This window comes from Mustela putorius, unplaced genomic scaffold, assembly GCF_011764305.1.
Source record: "Mustela putorius furo isolate JIRA1106 unplaced genomic scaffold, ASM1176430v1.1 tig00001063_pilon_pilon_pilon, whole genome shotgun sequence".
NCBI lineage: Eukaryota > Metazoa > Chordata > Mammalia > Carnivora > Mustelidae > Mustela > Mustela putorius.
In genome coordinates, this window is record NW_025421556.1 from 3,475,190 (window position 1) to 3,500,129 (window position 24,940).

Genomic DNA, 24,940 nt, shown 5'->3' on the forward strand with positions numbered 1-24,940 from the left:
CAAGTGTGAAGATCCCAGGGAAAGCCCTTAATATATGTTCTGTCCTAAACTCTACAGGTGGCTCAGATGTGCACCAGCAGTGGGCAGCACTTGGAACACAGAACTCTCAGATGCCATTTCAAATTGAACTTCTACCCATGTATCCACAGTGACAGCAACAGCAGTAACAATCATAAAAATAATACCTTTGTGATCAGATATCTGTTCCTCTTTCCACATTCACACTTTGTTTTCCTCCATCTTAGATTCACTTTCAGCCAGGATCTCTCCAAGGGATGATAAGCTGACAACTAACACATGGTTTCTCCAAGTAATATTCATTTTCCAAAATCTTATATTTCCCATAATAGGAATAGAAACATGAAACTAAGCAGGGAGGAATTTTTAAAGAATTGTGCGCTGCTAACCTGAGAATAGTACAAGGTAAATTAAGTTTGGTTTAGACCCAATGACAAGCATGGTGTCACTAACAGGCATCACACCTGGAATATGCTACTATGGGTATAAGCAAACACTGCTTTCCAGGAATCTCTGGAAACCAGGTGGGATTCTACACATCCAAGAGGACTGAGTCTTATCTAAAGGTCAGAGACTCTTACCAGCCTTAATTTTGTATTAACTTTCAAGCCCCAAATGCATCTGCAACTCCAACATCTTTCGCAGGTCTAACTTCAGTGTCTCTCTGGGATAGGGTGTGTATGTATCTAGTGGCTAGGGATTGTAATAGTGGTGTGGCCCAAGGCGTGGCTTCAATTTTCATAAAGAACCTTCATTTCCATGGTTTTCTTTGAAACCAGGATACAGGAAGCGGATTGGACTTCTGTAGTTGTTTCATTCATTTTTTAGTTTATTACTTAACTGCCTTCTCTAGAATGAGAGAGTTACATTTGTTTGATTGGTTCAAGGATGTATATCCAATACCCATAACTTTTGTTGAATCCATAAATCAGAAAAATAATTGGTTTGAAAACTGGAAACAGTAGGGAGATTCATGGCCAAATTATAGATGTTGCTTACTTTCTAGGCAGACACTCTGCACGCACTTGATCCACCTGACCAAGCACAAGGTCTCTCTCTTCCCTTCTGGGGAGAGAAACTCTGGGCAGGTGATTCTCAGAATGATGAATACCAAAGAGAGTTTGTGGTCTGCAAGCTGTGCTTGCCTTGGGAAAAGGTCATTTTGTTGAGGTCTTTAACTTCAACAAAGTCACAGACCAGTGAATACCATCCTGCCAGGGGCTGGGAAGGTGTGAGTGGTATGCAAAGTGTGAAGGGCTGTTCACTACACAGAATATCTAGATGTTCCATGGGAGTGTCCAAGAAACTCCATGTTGTGAAATCAGGGAACTGAAGACAGATGTTTAGTGGTATCAGTGGAACAAGATCAACCAATTAGAAGCCTTTCAATCTCTTCCTTTTGCTACATTCTTCTCCTTTTTATTTTTCCTCCTCCTCCTCCCCCCCCCCCCCCCCCTTCTCTTCTTTTTCAGGAATAAAAAAAAAACATTCTTATTGTCTGGAAATATATATTTAAAAATTCCTCACAAAAGATGTCCATCTTCTTCCTCTTCTTCAACATCCCTGATACAAAGGACATTATTACATCTTATTAAAACTTCACCCAAATGTCCAGACAATGCTTCATCTGTGTACTCTTCTGTGTTTGCCACCTGCATGTTCTTATAGCTACAGATACCAGGTAGCTTTGTACTCCATTCCTCACTTGAATTTCACCATTTCATGGCTTTCCCATGAATCCCTGAGGAAAGGTTTGGGATCGAGGAGCAAACTCATCTCAACTACGAGCAAATGTTGTGGGCCACTCACCACCAGCCCAGCTGTCGTCTGTCTCTCGAGACAGGAGTAGCTATAGCTGGGCACAAATCCTCATTTTACTATCTCATTTATCTGTATTAGTAAAGTTTTCTTCTTTGGACATGTCAGTGTGGCAAATGAAAAATATTGTACTGCTTTTTCCTATAAAAATTCCAATTTATTGAAACTACCTCTTCATTTCTAAGCTTGTATTTGACAGAGAATGCTCGGTGTTCATGAGAATCAGTTGCAGGAGTGATCTAGGTGGCGGTCTGAGAGCCAGGAAGGGGTATTTTGGAGACACCATTCCACTGGTAACCTGTCCTCCTTGGGAGCTGCCAAGTGGCCTTCACTGCACCAGCACAAATTATTTTTGGATTCAACATTCTATTATTCACACTTAAACAAGAGACAATGGAATGAACATCTTGAAATTTTTTAAAAGAATTTCTTTTGCCACCTACCATCTAAACATGACAGACCAAATCTTCCAAAGAGTTTTCAACACCCACAGCCTGGCAACTAAGAGTAGGAAAAAAAACTCATGCACAATATACACTTTCAAAAAGTATTTTTAGTTTCTTCCATGAAGTGACATTTTCTTTTACTCTTCTTAAAAACATTTAACTGTCAGCAATGGTTCATGTCTGGTAAGTGCTATAATTCCTATGAACAGTTTGCTTAGTTCTTCAAGACAATGGACAGTTTCATTAATTTGTTTGCCCAAGTTACAGCAGGCTCAGAGCAATTTGGTGTGGTTGTGAAACAATGGAAGTTTACCAATGGGAATGGTAGAATCTTCTCTTCTAGAACAAATAGAGGCCAAGTCTTAATCTGGAATAGGATAGACTTAGATCTAGCCAAGTTCATATATTTGAGATCTATTAGTGTCCTTGGTGAGGAAATGGCAGATCCAACGTGGGTACTTTGAGGGTCGTTTTTAAAATGGATTACTTACAATGATGAGGGTAGCGTTTGGAGAACTAGTATGGAAATTCCCAGGGCGAGCAACAGCAGGGAGTCACCATATCTGGGCCTTAGATGGAACAGTTCTAGAAACGCAGAAAAAGTAGCTATATAAAGAGAACCTCCTAGTCCAGACCTCACTCTCTTGCCCATCTTCCAGTCTCCTGCCACTGCATCTCATTGGCCAAACCTTTCAGAAGTCAGATATCAAAGGGACACATTGATTTGGCTTCCTGGGGCAGAATGTAGAAGGTGGACAATGGATTCCAGGACAAAGAGAAGATATCAGTAGAAGGAAATTGAGGGAGGGTAGGGTAATCACATGAATGCTCTTATTCGTCTCTTTGTTCATTCTTTCATTCATCAAACATACATTATTTAAGCACCTTCTGTACGTGAAAGCACTTTGGAAAAGACAGGTGAATGATGAGAAGTTGTCACTTCTTTCAAGGAGCTTCTATTTTTTATCGAATGTTCAAACAAGACATACCTATGTGGAATTTCGTAAGACAAAAGCTCACTGAGAGTAATAGTACGGCAGAGAGTATCAGAGGTGGGGCAGTCAGTGTGGGCGCTGAGAGAAGATAGGCTCCAGGGAAACACAAGAGGATTTTAACAGGGCTTTGTGGGACTCAAGGAAGAGTCTCAAAGCCTTTAGTCTTCACCTCAGTACCTCTATGGAGCAATGGACTGGACTGGCCTAGTGATTTCTCAATGAATTCTAGGACTACATAAAAACTAAATATATGCACCATTTTTTTAATTGAGTACTTACAATCAGTTATTTCACATGTAATATCTCATGGAAGCCCTACAATAAGATTGCTGAAATGAATGTTATTTTTCATATTTTACATATGAAAATGAATGAAATTCCAAGAGGTGGAGTGACTTATCTAATGTCAGACACCTGGTGTTAGAGAAACTGGGATTCAAAGCCAGGCATTTCTGACATAAAATTCTAAGCTACTAACCTCTTTAAATAATGACAATAAGGGACTCAGCAGTGGTGCCTGCCTTGGGTATAAACATTGTCCTGGTAACACCTTTGTTTTTTCTCAGATAACTGGTAGTTAGAACTTTCTCCCTCTTTTAAGAAGCTGCTTGACTTATAATAGGTTGTGTTTTCACAAGTGCTGCCTGCACTTACTTACAGTATTGGCCTCTGAGGAAGTCTGAATGGAAGCACTTCGGTTGTATCTTTCCTATGGAAAACCATCTAATGACTTCTCATCATGCTTGGAATTAATTCTTTGAACTATACAGGCAATTGATCTGGCTTCTCCTACCTCTGATTTGATTTCTTACTATCCATCACTTACTCACTCTGCTCCAGCCACACTGGCTTTCTTTCTCATCTTTGAATAAGCTTTGATCTTCTTACCATAGGTTATTTGCCCTAGGTGTTCTCTCTGTTTAGAATCTTCTTCCCACAAATCTTCATGAACTGGCTCCTTCTGTTAGTCAGTCTCAACAGAAATGTCAGATTCCTTTTCTGACCATGTCTCATAATGCTCTCCTACTCAATCTACAGAACATCATCTTGTTTTATGATCATTGTAACACTCATCTTGTTGGTCTATTCACCCTCTGTCCACAGAAGGCTTGGAAACTTTCACTGCCTTACGCAATGCTAGATAACCCCATGTCTTGGATAGTTCCTGGATCCTTAAATCTTTGCAAATGAATGAATAAATGCATGGACATGAGCCCTTGTTCAGAAAGAAACGTAGTAACGATATGGTATATGTATTCATTATTTAATATCGCCTATCTCTCAGGTATTATTTTTATTTATATTTCAAGATGAGAAAAATGACATTTAGAGATGCTCAAGGGCACCCAAGAAATAGAGCAGGACTACACTCACCTTTTGACTCAAGCTCTATTGAGCTTTCAAAGCCACTACGCATGAGTTATGGCCCCCAAGTACAGTCTTAAGTGAGGTCAACACTGATTTTTCTTTCATGTGTTAGTATAGAAGTGAATGTCTTCACCAGATTGAAGGTGTCACCTCTGGGTCTAGGTTACTCACTCTGGCTATTGCCCTTTCCTCACCAGAATAAAGGGAGGAAGAGGGAAGGAAGGGCCACAGCTTCCTTGTGAAGATGTGATCTTCCTTGTGAAGATGCATCCCCTTCACCAGAGCTACAAGAAAAGCTGGTGGATGTAAAAGCTGGTTTGGAGAGTATGTGCCCAATCAAAATTTGACAAATTCTATTACTAAAAGGAAGAAAGGGAGACTAGATGTGAAGGATAGTAGACAAACCACTCTAAGTAAAGATTAGTATCATTTTCATTTTATATATGGAGAAATTGGGGCTCAAGGAGATTAAAGATCACATCATTAGTCAGGAAGAGGACAGAACTCATGACAATATTACATTTCAGTCCCCCATTTCTTCATTATCATCTCTCTCTCTCTGTCTCTCACACACAAACAGACACACACACACACACACACAGAGCACGGCTCAGTGTTCGGTGCTTAGATGGAATTTACTCCATTTTCATCCTTGGAATCTCATTTCAGCCTTAATCTATTAAGGAAAATTCAACCATCAAGACAAGGAAGTAAGTAGAGGTGAGGATCCTGAGGGCTAGACCTGGTCTGACCATCTATCTACAGCAGAGCTTGCCTTCTCCTGGGTACAGTGGGCGCCTGGGGAAGCTGCCTCCGGGATAAGTGTGTTCTGATAAGTCAGAACCTGGATCTTGGTTGGAGAGGTTTGTAAATAATGAGTCACGAGTCCCTGGTTTCCGAGCAACAAGAACAAACAGGCCCTTAGTAGGTATGGTGGGCACATGTCTTGTGTACTGGGATAATCTTTGTTTACAGCTGTTGTCCCAGTGCACTTATTAAAAGTGTCCCCCTCAAAATTGCCCTAGTTCAAATGATGAATTATATGGTCACCCTATCATTAGCCCTATGTTCCCATTGTTATTCAGCTTTAAAAATATTGGGGCAAAGACTACATAGATGTTGGACAGCTAAGCAGAAAAGGTGCCTAAATAAGAGTCCTTGAATTTGACTGCCATTGTAAAGTCCTAGTAAGAAACTGATCAGCTGTCTAAATTAACAGTAATTCCATTCCTCTGAATAAGCCAAAATAATCTAATTATAAAGGTTAATTTTATAATTCATTCTTAGATTACCAAAAAGAGTAAAAATGTCTTGGGGGGTGTTTTACACTGCAACATCATTAATGATTAAAACGTCTGGGCACAGAAGCATGTATAGTTACAAATTATTCAAACCACATAAGACTTTATAAAATTCCATCTATGAGAGGCATTCAATAAATAACCCAGAATTCATCTATTTCATGTCTATGCCCTTTGGTTTCAATGACATTCTCATTTTTCAAAACAATATTGAGTTACACTGCACATGGAGTTTCAGAAAAGTTCTTCCCAGTTAATCAAAATTTACTCAATTTGTAGCACAACAATTTTATTGCCCAGAGGTCGTTATTGACACTCTGTATCTATGAACCTTGTTGAAAAAATCCTAGAGGGAGACTTGCAAAATGACAGTCCTCAAGTAACTTTGTTTTTCGAGAGGGATCAGAAGAATGAAATTAAAGATCAACACATAAAAGAAGTTTCTGCTTCTTGAAGTTAGAATGAAGTAAAGGACACACTCATTATCTAAGAATAATGGGCAAAAGAAAAAAACAGCAATCTAAAAGGAGCTCACTTAAAACAGAGAAAAAAATTGTACAGTAAGTGAAAAGAAGTTTTCATAGGATTCAAGAAATTAAAACCTGCAGATTTGGGTGTAACTTTCCATCAGAACTGTACTTCAGCATGTACCATATTTCATTTGATCTTTAAATGACCATAAAGAGGATTTCTTAATAAAATGTGTCAGGGCTTCATTGGTTTCCTCAGGGGAGTCTCCTCCACATGTTCATATCCAAATTTTCTTAGCTACACAGTCTCCATGTCCTTCTCTCCTCTCAGCTGTCAATAAGTCTAACTCCAGCAGGGCCTCACTTATCAAAGTCTTAGCTTGTGTGATTGTAAGTGGTTTTCTGACATCACCTCCATCGACTTCATAAAATCCCTATCTTTGGTAAGATTTGCCTTTTCTCTTTGCAATCAATGTGTACTGTATTAACAATGAATTGCTGGTTATTCTAAACAACAAATGATCCTGGAATCCAATCAACAAAGACATTGATGTGCTGGGAATCAACGCTACATGGAGCAGGATATTTGAAAGGGAATAACTTTGTGATTCTTTGGTCCATAGACAGTATCTTCCTTTGAAGGCCCCCATGGCAGGGGGGCATGTATAGGAGCAGGGTCTTAGGTAATAATCCCAGGTAGCCAGGACTTCCTGACTTTAGGTTTGAGCCCCAACTCCATCAACTTGATCTGTGGTCTTGAGGTAGCCACTTCATCTCAATAATCTTACAGGCCTAAAACACCCAGATTCTTTTTCTGGGATCTAAGAAGTTCTGCATATATTTTTTAATGTGCGTGCTCTCGGGGAGTGTGCTCATGTTCCTTTCAATTCTCATTAAGAATCTAAACCAGTAATCATGAAGTATCTCACATGATCTCTAAAGCTGCTTCCAGCTTTCACATTCTCTGATTTCTGATTTTCCCTGGGTAAAACTATCTATAGGTAATGAAGGTAGAAGCTTGGGTAAGGCCACAGGGGGGCGGGGAGGGGGGGAATCTGTAAATGATTACCAGTAATTAGTGCTGAAATATACATAGGTAATCCATCAATTCTACCCAATGGTCCACCTCCCAACAAACCATGGAAACTTGTTTGGAGAAACTAAATTAAAGATTTTCAAGTTTGCTGTTTCAGAGAAGGCAAAATGTTATAGAGAAGATTTAATGATGTATGTGCAAATTATTAAAGAAATATTGGACAATCAGTTCAATCTAAGGATTTGAAACATCACTAAATAATTACCAACCTATTTTAGTAATTAATTATGACTAAGATCATTGCAAATATCAGAGCTGGAAAGATAGAAAATGACACATACTATCTGATGTGGGCAGAGCAAATAGGGTTTCTGAAAGCTGTAGAAACTGGTCCTTTAATACAGCTATTCTAAATCTTGACATCATCATAGCTATAACTTTATTAAATATCAAATTTACCTTCTGAACTTTAAAGAGACCTCAATATGATATTTTTGTAACAACAAATAGAAAAGAAAAATAGGGAAATTGCTTTGATGACATCAGTTCCACTTTTAAGACATAATCTCACCGTAATGGAATCTTCTTCATTGAATTAAAAAAATCTGAGTCTCATTTATTTACTCATCAGGAATTCAGGATGGGGAAATCTGGTATGACATTATTGCATTAGTGTGTATAAAATCTTGACAATATTTGGCAGTGGAGAGGCTAAGGCCCAGGACTGCAGGGAAATCGTTTATATTTTGTATTTAGCATTCATAGGCAAATAAAACCTACCCCTCTATCAATGTGGGTCTTAAGAAGTGTATGGAAAGACTTGAAACAGTTTTAGAGAGTATATTAACTCAAATATAATCAGAAATTAAGACACAGATACTTGTTAAAGTGATTTACTGATGTACTTTCTCAGCCAGAGAAGTTTTTTTTTGTTGTTGTTTTTTAAAGTGGTTGGAAAGACCATTTGTTAGATTCCTGATCAGACCTGATTCCTTACAGGTATGAAAAAATCATATGCACAAAACAACCGAACCTGTCCGGAAAGACAAAGAGCATAGTTTGCTAATTCTAGAATATGCTAGGATTAAGATTCAAATTGGACCGAGATAGTAAGTAACTGACAATAAGAAGAAATTTCTCATTGTCAAACTACCAGGAGCCTATGAAAATCACAGATTTTCCAAATGGCACCATGTGAAAGTAAATTAATAGTTTTGAAAGAGATTGATAGGTTTCCGTGTCCATGTAGTAGTGCTCACTTTGAACATTAGTCGACATTGGCCCACCCAGCATTCATTTTCTCTTCTTTCTCCTACTTCTCCACTGGGATCCTCCCCTCCCCACTGTTGGTCCATAGGTCTATGGAAGTCCATTCAGAGCTCCGCGGGTGTCCTTGTGCTCCAATATGTGACTCGGGCCTGACAAATTACAGCAGCTCTTCCTTTTAGTCACAGTGATTGGAAGAGTAATGAGTATGACCACAGTATGGTAATAATTTATTGAATGTCTGGGCTACTGGGGATGCAACTGAAAACAGTCCTCTTTCTCTAGACTCAAACCTAGAAGGGTATGATCATGTAACTGCTGTAGCCGCTGCAGCAAGCGCCATCTTGTGAAACTCGAGTATGATACATTGCTACCATCTGAGCCTCAGACCTCACGCCAGTTTCATCGAAAAGGTCCAGTTCTGAATCATGTGCTGCATTTGTCATGCCTGAGAAGTTCCCATTAGTGTAGAACAGTTTTCCAGTTTTTCCTTTGGCTTTCCTGACCTCAAATCTTTGGAAGATTATAGGCCAGTCACCTTTGGAATTTTCCTTGACTTGGGTTTTTCTGATATTTCCTCCCAGTTGGATTGAGATCGTACATCTTTTGCAGGAATATCACAGAAGTTCTTCTAAAGGCCTTGCATCAGGTGGCACAGGATTTCAATGTGTCTCACTGTTGATATTTGCTCTCTTTGGCAACTTAAAAAGATGACATCTGCCAGGTGTTTTCACTATAAGCTTACCTTTTTCCCCTTTGCAATTAGTGTTCTGAGGAGAAGTACTTTGAAGTACTATTTTTTGTAAATCAAACTTCCATTTACTTATTTATATCTGAATGGATTCATAATTTCCTCTTTTATTTCATAGGTTATAGTTTTTCATGTTCATTATTTCTTCTGAAGCACAAATTGTCCCGATTTAGCCCATCTCACTTGTTTCTGAGTTTTTTGTGACCTATCTTCATCATTTGTTAATCACTTATTTTTCTGGCTCTGTGATGTAGAAAGATCCTGAACTCAACCCCACTGTGGACATACCGAATCTACAGCTGCGTTTGGAACAATTTCCTCTGAAAACTAGCTGAACAGCTCCTACGCGAGGACAAACAAGAAAAAGGCCACAATGAAGGGGCTGAGACACAATCTCACCATAAACCACACGCCCAGCACAGCCACCCACAATCAGAAGGAAACTCACAAACCCGGAGCTTCAACCCGAGGAGTGAACTTTTCACATCCCACATCAGGCACTCCAGATTTTTAAGACCTGCCCCTGACAGATGAGCCTCCAAAACATGAAAACCAATGTAGGACTCACTTTGTCAAGATCCAAGAGGCTGTGGTGACCTGAGTGATGTCTCTTGAAGGGCTCATGTGTGGACTCACTCACTCCTAGGCCCAGTGCAGAAGCAGCTATTTGAAAAGTGCCTGGACCTTATGCAAAAGGGATTAATTTGCTAATCTTATTAAAGCATTAACCAGAGACGCAGGGTCTGTTGGGATACTCTCCAGGGATAAAGGAGATGGCAGGCACCTTTTTCAAGCTTTTGCTCCACTTTGCTAAAACTGGCAGAATTTTTTTTTTTTTTTTTTTTTTTTTTTTTTTAAACACTAACTCCCTTTCTCCTCAGTGGGTGGTATCTTTACCCTCTAACCAGCGGGTTCCATCTTTGCACTCTCCCTCTGCATCTTCTACAGTGGAGCTTTTATAGATGTCTGAAGCCCTGGTTCTTATGTCTGGTGCCCTGATTTTTGCAGCAGCAGGCCAGGGACGCACCTTGATGATACAGTCCTGGAGGTCAGGGGAGCTTGCCTTCTTGGGTTTCCTGGGACTGTAATAATTGGAAAGATAGTTTTTGGCAGACTACCACCCTCCAGGACATTGCACAGACAGCAGACTGAAATACAACCCCAGGTGTTCAAAGAAAGAGACTTTATTCTGGAGCCTGGGGGACAGGGTTCAGGTTTGGAGCATATCTAGAGGCCTAAGGAGGGGTTCTCAGGGAACACAGGACAAGTGACACACCATTTCTGTGCTCCCCCTCTGTCACATTAGGGATACATTAGACCTTACCAGTTTCTAAGAAAGGAGATTATATGCTTGTCATATAATAAAAATAAAAATAAAAATAAAAAAATCAGGAGCCTTGATTTTTGTAACTGTTGCCCAGGGGATACCTCCAGATTACCTGGTCTACTAGCTTCCAGGGCTTACACTTGAAGTCCCACAGGAATGTATATATTTGCATACTCTACAAGCTGCTACTTAAGAATCTGACTTCTAATCAGCTTGAATCTAGGTGCTTCCTCAGATCTCCTTCTTTGGGACACTGACAACAAATCTTAGCCCACCTTCAGCTACTGGGTGTTACTAAAAACCAAATAGGCTGCTTGGACAATCATGAAAGCTTGAGAGACAATGAAAAGCTAGAACAAGGTAAATGATAAGGTTTATCTCCTACATGAGGCCACTCCTTGAAGACGAGGACAGATGGCTGTTCCATCTAATACATAAAACAAACACAGAGAGTCAAGCAAAAAGAGGAAACAAAGAACAAGATAAAATGTCCAGAAGAAATTTTAATAAAATGGAGAGAATTATCTACCTGATAAAGAGTTTAAAGTAATGGTTTAAAGACAGTGACTAAACTTGGGAGAAGCATGGATAAACACAGCAAGAATCTCTTTTTTTTTTTCTTTCTTTTTTCTTTTTTTCTTTCTTTCTTTATTTCTTTCTTTCTTTTTTTTTCAAGACACTGAATGCATTTTTATTGAGCCTTTTGGTTAACAACATGAGGTAAAAGGAAAGTCATTCAACTTTTCCTCTAATATCAGAAATAAGACAGTAAGACAGTTGCCGCTTTTGTTCAACATAATACTGAAATCCCTCACCAGGTAAATTAGGCAAGACAAAGAAACAGGCATCACAATTGGAACTATTTGCAGATGATATAATATTATATATAGAAAAACCCTAAAGACTCCACCAAAAAAGTGTTAGAACTAATCAAAGGATTCAGGAAAAAATCACAGGATACAAAATCAATACATAAAAATCTGTTGCATTTTTAATAATAAACTATCAGAAAGAGAAATTTAAAAAACAAACTCATTTACAATTGCATCAAAAAGAATAAAATACCTAGGAATAAATTTAATCAAGAAGGTAAAAGACATGTGTAAGACATGTATGCCAAAAACTATAAGACACTGATGAAAGTAATTGAAGAAGACACAAACAAATGGACAGATATTCTGTGCTCATGGATTGGAAGAATTAGTATGTGTTAAAATACCCATATCACTGAAAGCAATCTATAGATTCAATGCAATCTCTATCAAAATTCCAATGGCATTTTTGACAGAAATAGAACAAAAAATTCTAAAATTTATATAGAACTGCAAAAGACCATGAATACCCAAGGCAATCTTGAGAAAGAACAAAATGGAGAGAGGGGTGCTTTGGTTGTTCAGTAGGTTAAGGGTGCAACTCATGATTTGGACTCAGGTCATGATCTCATGGTCATGGGATCAAGCCTCACAAAGGACTTCATGCTCAGCAGGAAGTCTGCTTGCGATTCTCTCTCTCCTCTCTACCTAGGGCCCTCGCCCTGCTCCCATTCTCTCTCTCAACTAAATAAATAAGTATTAAAAGAGAACAAAGCTGGAAGAATTGTGCTCCCTGATGTCAAATTGTACTAAAAAGCTATAATAATTGAAATGGTATTATATTGTCATAAAAATAGATACATAGATCAATGAAACAGGAGAGCCCAGAAATAAACCCATGCATATATGGTCAATCAATTTACCACAGAGGAGCCAAGAATATACAATATGTAAGAGACAGTCTCTTTAATAAGTGGTGTTGGGAAAACTACACAATCACATGAAAATAATAACGTGACCCCTATCTTAAGACATACACAAAAATTAACTCAAAATTGATCAAAAGATAACCTTGAACATAAGACCTGAAACCACAAAACTCCTAGAAGAAGACGTAGGTGGTAAGCTCCTTGACTTGTCATGGTGATGAATTTTTGAATCTGACTCTAAAAACAAAGACAACAAAAGCAAAAATAAACAAGCAGGATTGTATCAAATCAATCTTTTACACAGCAAAGGAAATGATCAACAAATAGAAAAGGAAAACTACTGAAAGGGAGAAAAATTTTCAAATCGTATTTCCGATAAGGAGGTAATGTGGAAAATATATAAAGAACTAATACAACTCAGAAAGAAAATAAATAATCTGGTTTTAAAAAGCAGAATGGAGGGGCACCTGGGTGGCTCAGTGGGTTAAAGCCTCTGCCTTTGGCTCAGGTCATGATCTCAGGGTCCTGGGATCGAGCCCCACATCGGGCTCTCCGCTCAGTGGGGAGCCTGCTTCCTTCTCTCTCTCTGCCTGCCTCTCTGCCTGCTTGTGATCTCTCTGTCAAATAAATAAATAAAATTAAAAAAAAAAAAAAAAGGCAGAATGGACCTGAACAGACATTTCTTCCTAAAGAAGATCTACAGATAGCCAAAAAGTATATGAAAAGATGCTTAACATCACCAATCATCAATCACCAGGGAAATGCAAATCAAAATCATGACATATCACCTCATGCCTCCTGTTAGAAATGCAATAACACCAGCATTTTTCATAGAACTGGAACAAACAATTCTGAAATTCATATGGAACAAGAAAAGACCCCAAATAGCCACAGTAATTTTGAAAAAGGAAACCGAAGCTGAAGGCATCACGATTCTGGACTTCAAGCTGTATTATAAAGTTGTAATTATCAAGACTATATGGGTACTGGCACGGAAAGAGACACACAGATCAATGGAGTGGAATAGAGAGACCCTCAACTCTATGGCCAACCAATCTTCAACAAAGCAGGAAATAATATCCAATGGGAAAAAGACAGTATCTTCCACAAATGCTATAGAGAACACTGGACAGTAACATGCTGGGCCACTTTCTTACACCATAAACAAAAACAAATTCAAAATGAATGAAAGTGGGGGAAGGGGGCAAGATAGCAGGGGAGTACATGACTCTATTTCAACTGGTCTCCTGAATTGAGCTGGATATCTACCAGAGCACTCTGAACATCCATGAAACCAGTCTGAGATGTAAGATTATACACTTCTGGATCTCTATGGAGGCAGAGAATCATCAGTTGAGAGGTACAAAAAACGGAGTTAGGGGGCACCTGGGTGGCTCAGTGAGTTAAAGCCTCTGCCTTCGGCTCAGGTCATGATCTCAGGGTCCTGGGATCGAGCCCTGCATCGGGCTCTCTGCTCAGCAGGGAGCCTGCTTCCTCCTCTCTCTCTCTGCCTGCCTCTCTGCCTACTTGTGATCTCTCTGTCTCTGTCAAGTAAAACAAAACAAAACAAAACAAAAAAAAAAACGAAGTTAGGATTGAGCAGGAAGATATGGGATGATAAAAAGAAGGGGAGGGAGCCACCAGAAGCAAGCCATTGGAAAGTAATATCCCAAAGGAAAAGGCTGTACATCTGTGCTTGGGGATAGCTTGGAAACCAGCAGATGCGAGGTGGGAAGGGACTGATAACAGCACTCAAACAGAACAAAGAGACTTAAGGGACAATTGCTGGGACCAGGTGGTCACAGGAATGGACCTAAGCCCATGGCCCCAGGAATGGCTGCAGCTGCAGCCCGTTAGCATCTGAGAGGACCCAGCATGAGTCAGTGGTCCTGGGAATAGCAGACCCTGAGGCCAGGCTTGCCTGGATGGGTACTGCTCGTGGTTTTGGTGGCACAGGGGGTGCAGAGACAAGCAGGGGTCTAGTTCAACCACTGAGAGAGTCACTAGGGGCATACACCGCCTGTGGGAGGCTGTGGTATTCAATGGAGCTTGCATCAGGGAGACTGTGCTCTGGAGGAATCAGAGAAAAGCAGTCTTTGGCTTCTCTCTGAGGCAGAGGTCAGGGTGCAGACAGTTTATTTTGCTCTGACCCTCCAAAAAGCCACCAGAGAACAAAAGCCTCCAGAGAACTAAAGCCAGAAAAACCGGTTTCCACAGAGCCCAGCCCTTTGATACAGGGCATGGCAACTTCGTCCAAGCAGGACAGACTGAAAAACAATGAGCCAGGCCCCTCTTCTAGAAGACAAACTGAAAGAACAAGTGGACAACAACCACAGGGTCCCTATAATACTGCAAAACCCCAACACCAGGGGGAAAACAGAAAGCTCCTGGTATTTCCTCACAGCCTATATATTTCTTAGATAAAACTCTTCTCTCTCTCTTTTAAATTCCTTCTCATGATTCTTTTTTTTCTCACTTATCATCTCAATTAGATGTTTAAAACAACATATTCCATAGTAACTTTTTAACTTGAACTTTTTCATACATACGTTTTTTGTCTTTCCCTTGTTTTTATATATATAGAAATAAGCTTTAATGTAGTCCTTTTTTCCCTATTCAATATTTTATATATATATATGTGAGTGTGTATATATATATATATATATATATATATATACCAGTTTTAATTTCTCTTTATCTCTGGAAAGCTGAGTTCTCTAACAAAGATAACAAGATACATGAGGAAGAACTGAAATAACCCTTTCTCGCCCATATTGAGGGATTATAACAACCTTCCCATCACCTAACCTTTTAATTTATTTTTTCTTTTTCTTTTGTCAGTCTTTTTGTTTGTTTGTTTGTGTTTGTTTTTGTACTTTATAAATATTACTCTTAGAGCTCATTTTGGCTAGGGTTTTTGGTTTTTCCTTTTTTCTTTTTTTTTTTTCTTTTCTTTTTGGCAGTGAATCCTGATTGCTTCAAAACTCCCCAGGGTGCACCCTGCCTAGATAGTCTTTGATATTTTTGGCTGTACATCTGCTCAATCACAGCTCTACAGAATGACAAGGAGAAGGAATTCCCAGAAAGAAAAGATAGAGACAATGGCCGCTCCAACAGTTCTAATGGATATGGAGCTAGGCAAGATGTCAGAAATAAGACTTCAGGGTGGCAGTTATGAAGACAATAGTCAGACTGGAGAAAACTATTAATAGCAACATAAATTTGTTAAGGGCAGAAGTCAGAGCAGATCTGGCAGAACTTAAAAATGCTATTAATGAGGGGCACCTGGTGGCTCAGTAGGTTAAACCTCTGCCTTCAGCTCAGGTCATGATCCCAGGGTCCTGGGATCAAGCCCCACATCAGGCTCTCTGCTCAGAAGGGAGCCTGCTTCTCCCTCTCTATCTGCCTGCCTCTCTGCCTACTTCTGCCTACTTGTGATTTCTCTGTCAAATAAATAAATCTTTTAAAAAATGCTATTAATGAGATACAATCTAATCTAGATATACTTAAGAGTTAGGTTAAATGAGGCAGAAAAATAAATTAATGATGTTGAAGACAAACTGATAGAAAAGAAGGAGCTGTAGGAGGCATGGAACAAACAGCTTAAAATTCATGAAAACAGAATTAGAGAAGTAAATGAGGCTATGAAAAGTTCCAATGTCAGAATTGCTGGGATCCCTGAGGAGGTAAAGAGAGAGAGAAATAGTGAGGGAAGACTAGAAGATATATTTGACCAAATTGTAGCCAAGAACTTCCCTAATCTGGGTAATGAAACAAGTAATCATGTCCTAGAGGCAGAGAGGACACCCATCAAGATCAATGAGCGCAGATCATGTAATAGTAAAACTGCAAATTTTAGAGCCAAGGAAACAATTTTAAGGGCAGTTAGGGGGAAGAGATTCCTTATGTACAGATGGAGGAACATCAGCAAAATCGCATACCTGCCCACAGAGACCTGGAAAGCCAGAAAAGACTGGCAAGACATATTCAGGGTACTAAATGAGAAGAATATGCAGCCAAGAATTCTTTATCCAGCAAGGCTGTCATTCATAATAGATGAAAACACAAGAAGCCTCCAGGACTAGCAGAGACTGAAAGAATATGTGACCACTAAGCTGGCCCTGTAAGAAATATTATGGAAGGGCTCTATAAAAGGAGAAAGATGCCGAAGTGATACAGAACAGAAATATATAGAGGCAATCCATAGTAACAAGGACTTCACATGCAACATGATGACAATAAAATCTTATCAATAATTACTCTCAAGTGAATGGCCTAAATGCTCCCATAAAATGGCACAGGTTGCAGAATGGATAAAAAGACAGGGCCCACCCATATGCTGTCTATAAAAGACCTAAAGATACATCCAGACTGAAAATGAAGGGATGGAGAACTATATTTCATGCCAATGGACATCAAAAGAAAGCTGGGGTAGCAATTCTCATATCAAACAAGTTAGATTTTAAGCTAAAGACTGTAGTTAGAGATACAGAAGGATGCTATATCATTTTTTAAAATTTATTTCTTTTCAGTGTTCCAGCATTCATTGTTTATGCACCAAACCCAATGCTCCATGCAATATGTGCCCTCCATAATACCCACCACCAGGCTCACCCAACCCCCCCATTCCCCTCCCCTCCAAAACCCTCAGTTTGTTTCTCAGAGTCCACAGTCTCTCATGGTTTGTCTTCCACTCCAATTTCCCCCAACTCCTTTCCCCTTTCCATCTCCCAATGTCCTCTGTGTTATTCCTTATGCTCCATAAGTAAGTGAAACCATATGACAACTGACTCTCTCTGCTTGACTTATTTCACTCAGCATAATCTCTTCCAGCTCTATCCATGTTGATACAAAAGTTGGGTATTCATCCTTTCTGATGGAGGCATAATACTCCATTGTATATATGGACCATATCTTCTTTATCCATTCGTCCACTGAAGGGCATCTTGGTTCTTTCCATCATTTGGCTATTGTGGACATTGCTGCTGTGAACACTGGGGTACAGACGGCCCTTCTTTTCACTACATCAGTATCTTTGGGGTAAATACCCAGTGGTGCAATTGCTGGATCATAAGGTAGCACTATTTTTTTTTTAATTTTTAATTAATTTTTTATTTTTTATAAACATATATTTTTATCCCCCGGGGTACAGGTCTGTGAATCACCAGGTTTACACACTTCACAGCACTCACCTATTTTTAATTTAAGGAATCCTCACACTGTTTTCCAAAGTGGCTGCACCAACTTGCATTCCCACCAACAGTGTAAGAGGGTTCCCCTTTCTCCACATCCTCTCGAACACTTACTGTTTCCTGTTCTGTTTATTTTGGCCATTCTCACTGGTGTAAGGTGGTAATCGATGTGGTTTTGATTTGAATTTCCCTGGTGGCTAATGATGAACATTTTTTCATGTGTCTGTTAGCCATTTGTATGTCTTCATTGGAGAAGTGTCCGTTCAGGTCTTCTGCCCATTTTTTGATCTATTTTGTGTGTGTTGAGTTTGAGGAGTTCTTTATAGACCTTGGATATCAGCCCTTTGTCTGTGACACTTTATCATTTTTAAAGGGTTTATCCAACAAGAAGATCTAACAGTTGTAAATATCTATGCCCCCAACATGGGAGCAGCCAACTATATAAGCCAACTGTTAACCAAAATAGAGACATATTGATTATAATATATTAATTGTAGGATACCTTAACACTCCACTCTCAGCAATAGATGGATCAACTAAGCAGAAAATCAACAAAGACACAAGAGCTTTGACTGACACAATGTACCAGATGGACCTCAGATATACACAGAACATTCCACCCTAAAACAACAAAATAGTCATTCTTCTCAAGTGTACATGGAACTTTCTCTAGAATAGACCACATACTGGGTCACAAATCAGGTCTCAACCAATACCAAAAGACTGAGATTATTTCCTGCATATTCTCAGAACACAATGCTGTGAAACTGGAACTCTATCACAGGAAAGTTTGGAAGAAATTTGAACACATGGAAGCTAAAGACCATCCTGCTCAAAAATGTTTGGGCCAATCAGGAAATCAAAGAAGAACTTAATCAATTCATGGAAACCAATGAGAATGAAGACACATTGATCCAAAGCCTATAGGACATGGTGAAGGTGGTCCTAAGGGGGAAATATATAGCCATCTAAGCCTCACTCAAAAACACAGAAAAATCTCAAATACACAAACTATCTTTACACCTTAAATATCTGGAGAATCAGCAACAAATTAAACTTAACCCACACATGAGAAGGGAAATAATTAAGGATAGAGCAGAGATCAATGAATTAGAAACGAGAAATATAGAATACATTAAGGAAACTAGAAGCTGGCTCTTTGAAAGAATTAAGATGAACAAACCACTGCCATACTTACCCAAAGATAAGAGAAAGGACCCAAATCAATAAAATTATGAATGAAAAGAGAGAGAGATCATGACTAACACCAAGGATAGAAATACAATTATCAGAAATTATTATAAACAGCTATATTACAATAAATTAAGCAAGCTGGAAGAAGCGGATGCATTCCTGGAAATGTATAAACTACCAAGACTGAAACAGGAAGGAATTGACAACCTGAATAGACCAATAGCCAGTTATGAGATTGAAGCATAACCTCCCAAAACACAAGAGTCCAGAGCCTGATGGATTCCATGGGGGGAATTCTACCAAACATTCCAAGAAGAAATAATACCTATACTCCTGAAGCTGTTTCAAAAAATTGAAACAGAAAGAAAACTTCCAGACTCTATAAGGTCTGCATTACCTTGATCCTTGATACCTTGAAAGGTATCAAGACCCCACCAAAAAGGAGAATTTCAGACCAATATACCTGGTGAATCCAGATGCCAAATTCTTAACAAGATCCTAGCTGATAGGATCCAACAGTAGATTAAAAGCTTTATCTATCATAACCAGGTGCGATTCATCCCTGGGATGCAAGGGTGGTTCAACATTCACAAATCAAACAATGTGATAGAACACACAAATAAGAGAAAAGAACCATAGGATCCTATTAATACAGAAAAAGCGTTTGACAAAAAATACAGCATACTTTCCTGACTAAAACATTTTAGAGTATAGAGATAGAGGGAACATTCCTCAACTTCATAAAATCCATCTATGAAAAACCCACAGTGAATATCATTCTCAATGGGGAAAAGCTGAGAGCCTTCCCATTGAGATGAGGAACATGACAAGGATGTCCACTTTCACCTCTATTGTTCGATACCGTACTAGAAATCCTAACAACAGCAAATAGACAACAAAAAGAAATAAAAGATACTCAAATTGGCAAAGAAGAAGCCAAACTTTCTTTCTTCACAGATGACATGATACTCTATGACACGATACTCTCCATCCCCAAATTACTAGAACTCATACAGCAATTCAGTAATGTGGCAGGATACAAAATCAATGCACAGAAATCAGTTGCTTTCTTATACACTAACAATGGAGCTGTAGATAGAGAAATTAGAGAATCGATTCCATTTACAGTAGCACCAAAACCCGTAAGATACCTTGGAATAAACCTAGCCAAAGAGGTAAAGGATTTATACTCTAGGGGTTACGAAACATTCATGAAAGAAACTGAAGAAGACACAAAAAGATAGAAAAACATTCCATGCCCATGGATTGGATGAAAAAGATCATTAAAATGTCTATGTTCTCCTATAGGAGAGCAAAGACAGTAACCTCTTCAACATCAGTCACAGCAACTTCTTTCAAGACACACCTCCAAAGGCAAGGGAAACAAAAGAGAAAATGAACTTTTGGGACTTCATCAAGATAAAAAACCTTTTGCACAGCAAAGGAAACATTCAACAAAACAAAGAGGAAAACCACCAAATGGGAGAAGATATTTGTAATGATACTGTCGACAAAGGGCTGATATCCAAGATCTATAAGGAACTTCTAAAACTCAACATCTAAAAACCAAATAATCCAGTCAAGAAATGGGCACAAGACACAAACGGACACTTCTCCAAAGAAGACATACAAATGGCTAACAGATAACATGAAAAAGAGTTCATCATCATTAGCAATCAGGGAAATTCAAATCAAAACCACTCTGAGGTACCACCTTACACCAGTTAGAATGGCAAAAATCAATAAGGCAAGAAACAGAAAATGTTGAAGAGGATATGGAGAAAAGGGAACCCTCTTACACTGTTGGTGGGAATGCGAACTGGTGCAGCCACTTTGGAAAACAGTGTGGAGATTCCTCAAAAAATTAAAAAATAGAGCTACCTTATGACCCAGCAATCACACTACTGGTTATCTACCCAAAAGATACAGATGTAATGAAAAGAAGGGCCACATGCACCCCAGTGTTTATAGAAGCAATGTCCACAATAGTCAAACAGTGGAAAGAACCAAGATGCCCTTCAACAGATGAATGGATAAAGAAAATGTGGTCCATATATACGATGGAATATTACTCAGCCATCAGAAAGGATGAATACCCAACTTTTGCATCAACATGGATGGGACTGGAGGACATTATGCTAAGCGAATTAAGTCAAGCAGAGAAAGCCAATTATCATGTGGTTTCACGTATTAGTGGAACATAAGGAATAGCATGGAGGACATTAGGAGAAGGCAGGGGAATGAAGGGGGAGAAATCAGAGTGGGAGACAAACCATGAAAGAAGAGACTATGGCCTCCAGAAAACAAATTGAGGGTTTTAGAAGGGAGGAGGGTAGGGGGATGGGTTAGCCTGGTGATGGGTTTTAAGGAGGGCGGAGATTGCATGACACACTGTGTATTATACACAAACAATGAATCATGGAACACTACAACAAAAACTAATGATGTACTGTATGGTGACTAACATAACACAATAATAAAACAAAACAAACAAAAACAAAATGGATGAAAGACCTAGATGTAATACAGGAATCCCTCAAAATCCTAGGGTAATGTAGGCAGCAACCACTTGGACCACAGCAACTTCTTGCTAGACATGTCTCCAAAAGCATAGGAAACAAAAGCAAAAATGAACTACTGACTTCGTCAAGATAAAAAGTTCCTGCACAGTGAAGGAAACAATCAATAAAACTAAAACTCAACCCACGGAATGGGAGAAGATATTTGCAAATAATATTACAGATAAAGGGTTGGTATCCAAGATCTATAAAGAATTTCTCAAACTTAACAACCAAGAAACAAATAATCTAGTCAAGAAACAAGCAGAAGATATGAACAGTCATTTCTCTGAAGACATACAAATGGCTAACAGACACATGAAAAAGTGCTCAACACTACTGAGCATCAGGGAAATACACATCAAAACCATAATGAGATACCATCTCACTCTGGTCAGAATAGCTGAAAGTTTTTTTAAAATTTTATTTATTTATTTGACAGAGAGAGAGCAAGCAAGCAAGAAAGCAAGCACAAGCTGAAGGAGCAGCAAAGGGAGATGGACACAGAGTTCAATCCCATGACTCCGAATCATGACCTGAGCCTGAGGCAGATGCTTAACCAACTGAGCCACCCAGGTGTCCCCAGAATGGCTAAAATTAACAACTCAGGAAACAGCAGATGTTAATGAGGATGCAAAGAAAGGCAGACTCTCTTACACTGTTGGGAGTGCAAACTGGTGCAGCCACTCTGGAAAACAGTATGGAGGTTCCTCAGGAAGTTAAAAATAGAGCTACCCTATGACCCAGCAATTGAGCTACTAGATATTTTATCCAAAGGACACAAAATAGTGATTCAAAGGAGCATATGCATCCCAATGTTTATAGCAGCAATGTCCACAATTGCCAAAATATGGAAAGAGCCCAGATGTCCGTGGACAGATGAATGATTAAAGAAGATGTGGTATATACAATGGAATATTACTCAGCCATCAAAAAGAATGAACGCTTGCCATTTGCAATGGTGTGGATGGAACTAGAGGTATTATACTAAGTGAAATAAATCAGAGTAACACCATGTGATTTAACTCATGTATGGAATTTAAGAAACAAAACTGATGAACATAGGGGAAGGGAAGGAAAAATAAAATAGGATAAAAACAGAGAGAGAGGCAAACCATAAGAGACTGTTGCCTATAGGAACAAACAGGGTTGCTGTAAGGGAGGGAGTTGGCAGGATGGGGTAAGGGGGTGGTGGGCATTAAGGAGGGCACTTGATGTAATGAGCACTGGGTGTTCTATGCAACTGAGGATTCACTAAATTCTACCCCTGAAGCTAATAGTACACTACATGTTAACTAATTTGAATTTAAATTTTAAAAATATATACAAAAAAATCACATACAAAGAAAAAATAAGAAACGCTATGGTCAAAAAGATAAGAAATAATAAGTGTGGGGGAGTCTGGGTGGCTCAGTGGGTTAAAGCCTCTGCCTTCGGCTCAGGTCATGATCCCAGCATCCTGGGATCGAACCCCATATCGGGCTCTCTGCTCAGCAGGGAGCCTGCTAACCCCCCTCACTCTGCCTGCCTCTCTGCCTACTTGTGATCTCTGTCTGTCAAATAAATAAATAAAATCTTAAAAAAAAAATAATAAGTGCTGACAAGGATTCAGAGAAAAGGAAACCTTTACTCTTGGTGGGAATATAAACCGGTGCAGCCACTATGGAAAACAGTATGGAGTTTCCTCAAAAGTTGAAAAACAGAACTTTCATATGATCCAGCTATTCCATTTCTGGGTATTTATCTGGAGAATATAAAAACTAATTCTAAAAGATATATGCACCCCCATGTTTACTGCAGGATTATTTACAATAGCCAAGACATGGAAGCAACCTAAGTGTCCATCGACTGATGGATGAATAAATATAATGTATAAACACACACACACACACACACACACACAACTGGGATACTATTCAGCCATAAAGAAGAAGGAAATCTTGTTATTTGCAACAACATAGATGAATCCTAGAGGGCATTATGCCAAGTGAAATAAATCAGACAGGGAAGGACATAAACCATACGATCTCACCTCTGTGTGAAATCTAAAACAGCTCAAAAACCAAAATACAAGAAAGCCCCACGCTCAGAGATATAGAAAAATGACTGGTGGTTGGCAGGGGTGGGAGGGCCTTGGGGTAAGGGCAAAACAGGTACACAAAGTTAAAGAGTACAAGCTCACAGTTATAAAATAAGTCCTGGCAATAGAATGCACAGCATTGTGCCTAGTGAATAATACTATACTGCATATTTGAAAGTTCCTAAAACATTTTTAGAGGCCTCATCCCAAGGAAAAATAAATTTGTAACTGTGTATGACACAAACACTAACCAGGCGCATTGTGGCCATCATTTCATAATAGATGCAAATATATGTTGTTTGAATCACGATGCCATATACCTGAAAGTAATGTTATAGGTCACTTATACCTTATTTTAAAAATGCAACCCAAATGTGTAAAAAACAGTAACAGGCAAATTTTATTGGAGTGTTTACAATTGGGAACTTAGAGAGGATATGAATAAATAGCACTCCTTTTCCCTGATCAAATTCTAAACAAATTAAGACAAAAGAGTGGCTGATAGCGGCCAAAGTAGCACCCTGTTACAGATAGAGGTGAGGGGGCGGGAAATGGCTTGTTTCTATGAGCAAACACTTCTCTCCAGGGCCACCCCTAGGATGGGAAAGACCCTGGAAAATATTTTTGTTGGGCTCTTGTCTATATAGACAATTCGAATTAAAAAAACATTATAAAATTCATGGGTCCAAGTGCGGTATTGTGATTTATCAATCAAGATTTAGAACAAATAATGAATAGAGAAGATGTACTTACCTACTTGTTTGTGGTCCTGTCCGTGCACGGGAGGATTTTTCATACAATTCAGGCATCACTTCTTCCTGTCCAGGTCCTTATTCTTTATTGTCCTATGCGATGTTCCTAGCTAATTTCATATCTCTTACACTGAGGAAATGATAATAGCAATATTACTCATGATGCCATGGCCTTTCAGAACCTGTTTGTATTGAAACAATGCAGGTTGTCTTGCATCTGCAGTTCCCTAATTCCATTTACTTAATGCTGGTTCCATCATTACTTCTGATGCTGCATCAGCCAAAGTGTCACCTGAGAATAGCAGCATCCATGGTAGACTATATCAAAGGTCATTACTGTGCTTTGTTGATGATGACCACATATGTGACCCTCATTGATAATATGCAGGAAAATAGGAATAATTTCGTTTTCCAAATTCCTTTCATGTAGGGTTGTGAATCTTACAGCATAAACAGAACATTATGTCTTCCAACTACATCCTCTCTTGAATTCCTTAGGCTATAGTCTCTGCATTTCTAGAATGTGCTCTCTTTCCATGGGGACAGCACCCCTGCCTTCCACACACCATGAGCAGGGAGGAGGGGTGACAAGCAGTTTCCTCCTCCAGCACGGTTTAAAACCAACTG

The 24,940-nt window shown here is 39.1% G+C and overlaps 1 pseudogene; it reads right to left on the reverse strand.

The window, feature by feature from the left end:
* Positions 1 to 1,541: 1,541 nt before the first annotated feature.
* LOC123393890 lies at positions 1,542 to 1,794 on the reverse strand (annotated as a pseudogene).
* Positions 1,795 to 24,940: the final 23,146 nt, after the last annotated feature.